At 36.9% G+C, this 4,241-nt stretch overlaps 1 pseudogene; it reads right to left on the bottom strand.

Annotated features, from left to right (window-relative positions):
- The window catches only part of LOC107564718 (uncharacterized), a 3,911-nt pseudogene extending 1,587 nt beyond the window's left edge, over nucleotides 1-2,324 (bottom strand).
- Nucleotides 2,325-4,241: the final 1,917 nt, after the last annotated feature.

Here is a 4,241-nt window from a genome sequence, read left to right on the forward strand (position 1 = left end):
GCTCCGAATATAATTCAAATTAACAATTCGTTTCTACGACGTCAGCAGGTTTTATTATTTTGAAATTAATGTATTATTATTTAATAATTTTAAGCAATAATGATTTTAATAAGTAATTACGAAATATAATAATTCGTTGCACGATTTAGGCCTACTAAAACTAGGGAGCGAACGAATGAACGAACGAATGAATTAGTGGCAGCTAAGCCTAAACAAGAGAACGAATACTTAATTCGTTGCCATAATTTTGACTAAACGAAAAAAATAATTCTTAATTCGTGGCCATAATGTAGCCCTAGCATAAAAGAGAACTAGCCTATTCTAAATTCGTGGCTGGGATTTTGTCTGCATGTCATGATCGGAGCTCCGTACAACCGAATATAACCTTAGCCTAGCTGTTTATTCATTTATTATGGTACGTAGGTCTAACTAGCTTACCTTTTGCTCCACCATGTTTGCGTAGCACATCCTCGTGCTTTCTGGCAATGTGCCGCTTCAGATTCCAATATGAATCTTTACTAACTTTCACAGTCTCCCCACACTCCCTCTCAGTTTCTTCTCCCTGCTCATTCTTAACTTTGATTTTTACTTTACATTTATGTATAAGGCTTGCAACTTCGTTGAAACAATATCTGAACTCCATAACTGCTCTACTATTCTCGATCGCTACAGATTCTCGATCTCGAACAAGCAAATCACCAAAGGGCATTCTGGGTTGAGCGAGCGGCACTGAGCGTATTGAGCGGGCGGAGCGGAATCTTCAGAAAGGCACTCTGAAGGAAATATTACCACTCCGCTCCGCTCACATGCTCTGCAGTCTAGTCAACAGACTAGTTTATCCTCCACTAGTAAAACAAAGTGGATGTATGTGTTCAGGATAATATATTAGTGCAGGCTCTGGTACCCTGCTCTAACACATAAGCAAATAAATTATAGGCAATGTTTACCGAAGTGGAAGACCAAATCTTTGAACAGAACGCTGGAAAAAGTACAGGGTGGTTGAAGCCAGATTATTGGTTGCAACATCTAGGTACATGATCTGTGTAACATACGCAAAATAGGCAGTTTCAGTCTAGAGTGTGAGTGATTGTGATATCAATACAATATGAAATGTGAAACCCTGCCTGGGTAAACCCAGCTAAAGTCTTTTTTTGTGATTTAATATATTCTACATACAATTATTCTGAGTACATTCTGTGACAATGTAATTTTGATATCTTTAATATTGACTTAGTAAGACAAAGATTGAAATTATTGTTTAGGAAGCCAATGTCCGGTATTTTCTGTGCAAATTATTAAAATTTTGAGTCAATAAATTTCAACTTTTCAAATTTCAAACTCTATCATATAATCTTTCATTTACAGCTATAAACACAAATTACCTACTTTTGTCATTTTTTGACTGACTACTTTAAATGTAACCCTGTCTAATTATCGGAGCAAATAAAGACCCTGACATTTTTAGAAAGTTGGGTAGTAAAATATACTTAAATACCTTTCTAGAAAAGCCATCGATACCCCAGAAGATCACAATGTTGTATCTATTTTTAGAGAAATTGATATAAAGTTTCAACAATGAAAATCAAAGGTCAGATAATAACATTTCTGCTACAGTTTCAGGATGAGCATATGCATACCGTATGAGCTTGTGGTTGGTATCAATGTGCATCAATGCTCCTGAGCTGGGCACAGAATATGTCCTACGAACAACACACCCTAACTGTGTCAGTCTAGAAATAATGCCTGCACTATCAACTCGGTGCATGGATGCCCGGATCCTTTCCCACTGCACTCTATGCCCCATAGCCTGCAGCAAACCCTTCACCATTCTATATCCAGCATAAGGGTGTCTGGATTTTACTGTTGACACTAATGCATCCAGCTCCTCATCCAAAACACTACTGTAATGTGTCTCTCACTGCCAACCCTATTTCTGACATTCTCCGTTGTATGGTCCTTGTGCTCACTCCTAGCAATTTTGCAATGCAGGGCACTGGTAGAGACATGGCAATTAGATCCCCAAGACGTTCTTCTGGTAACAGTACTTTTGGCCGCCCAACCTTGCCATATTCAAAGTTCACAGTGTTGCGAGTACACTGTTGGCTGTGGTTAATCTCACCAATAATCCGAATAACCTCTCAGAGTCCCTCCATTACAGCATGTGGAACATTTTCCTGACTTGAGAGTGCATTTAAAAAAACTAACTCCTGGGTACAGGTAAACTCCAAAAAGTCAAAATCAATTGGTGGTCGATTAAGCAGATGGAACAGCCGTGAATGGAGCCTATCCAATATGGCATCCATCAACACTTCCTTAAAAGACATTAAAAAGTTAATTCTCAGAGATATTAACAGTTTTAATTACAGAATGTAGCGTCCATTCAGTGGTGTAAGCAGATATATGATCTACATTTCTACATAAATGCTATACCAGCCCTTATGGTTTTACTACAGTTAAGCCAATGGTAATCAATAAGCCATAAAACATGGTTACTACACATTTACTATAAAAAACATGGTTATTATCCTGGCTGACTATAGCCCCGTCAGAATTTTTAATAGCCCCGGTTTAGCCCCATTTCTTTATGAAGTAACTCTGACGTCATCAATATCATTTATTTTCGTAGCACCCCCACATATTGGTCTAGCCCCCCCTTAGCACTGGTAGAGAAATAATTCTGGCGCCGTGCCTGCGTTTGTGTGTTTTTACTACAGTAAAAACAACGGGGTTTTTTTATGCATTTTCTCTTTTGCAATATTCCTTATAATGAAACGGAATGTGTTTGCTAGGGAGCAGAACAATTTCAGGAGTTTTGTTAAACCTGTCTAAATTACTCTGCCCTTATGCTGAGAACGCTGAAAAGCTGTGAAGAACTTGTGCTTATACATCGAGCATATCAATAGAATGCCATATGAATTCAGCGGGGCTCCTAAAATCATACCCCCCTATATTAAATGCTCATTATTGAATCTAAACACTTGTGCTTTTTTGCAGGTATTTTACAGGACCAGATGTGTCTCCACAATGAGTTTTATGGGTATCTGACTGCCATTGTGGTGAATGGTTTGCTATATCAGGACTCCATTATTTTTTTCTAACCTGAACAAATTAGTTTGTTGGATCGAACCTCAGTATTCGACTGGGATGAGACATTTCCGCTGGTCCATAAAGTTTCAGCCATTCTGCCATACTTACGTCACTTGTATTTTCAGTACTTTCAGTACTCTATCTTTAGCATTGCAGTACTTTAGCAGTTTCATTGAATAGTAGTATAGTATTTGTATTAGTAGTATTGAATTAGTATTTCGTTAATAAAATCGTTTTTATTACAACTGTCTTCCTTGTGTTGGTAATACAGTAAGTTACCCAGTACCAGGTGATTTCCTCCCTCTAATTGAAATGCTTTTTCTTATTTTATAATTCTTTTGAATATTTTATATTGATAAGTTGAAGTTCCTTAGCTGGTGTCTCAAGATAAAAGGCAGGAGAGAACATCTGACCCCCCCACACACATACACACACGAGGTGTGTGTGTGTGTATGTGTGCATGCTGCATACTACACTATGGGAGCCTGTGTGAAGATGACTATTTGCATTACATACAATACATTAAAGAAGAGTGTTGTATTACATACAATACATTAAAGAAGAGTGTTGTATATGTACTGTACTCTGTATATTTAGAGCTTATGTTGTTGTTACTAAATTGGTCATTGTTTCCACTTGATTCCCAAGATAATATGCATAATGAGTCTCTGCATCCTAATCTCATATGTGCTACAAACGTATAAATACTGTATATAGTCATATTCCAGTTTACAATATATTTGCATGTATGATTTTGGTAGACACTTTTCTATGTGAAAAGATTTTTAATGCATTTAACATTACCTGTGGATACCTACCCTTATGCAAATTTAACCATGGTTTTACTAGAATTAAAAAATTATAATTTAATCAATAGGCCAAAAGTACTCAATGAACCCAATACAATGGTTACTACACTTTTATTATGAAAAAAAAACATGGTTCATTTTCGAAAGGGAATACTTTCACTAAACTAAAACCCTGAGGGAGACCACTCTTGTGCATTTAAGCTGGCAGACGTTTCTTGGTTATGCTGGGTTATTTTGTTGAATTTGAGTCATTATAACGAGAAAACAACTCCCGTTATGTCGAGATCACAAGAAAATTATGTCGTTATAACGAGAAAACAACTCGTTATGTCGAGATCACGAGAA

This window comes from Sinocyclocheilus grahami, unplaced genomic scaffold (assembly GCF_001515645.1).
Source record: "Sinocyclocheilus grahami isolate Dianchi unplaced genomic scaffold, SAMN03320097.WGS_v1.1 scaffold957.1, whole genome shotgun sequence".
Taxonomy (NCBI): domain Eukaryota; kingdom Metazoa; phylum Chordata; class Actinopteri; order Cypriniformes; family Cyprinidae; genus Sinocyclocheilus; species Sinocyclocheilus grahami.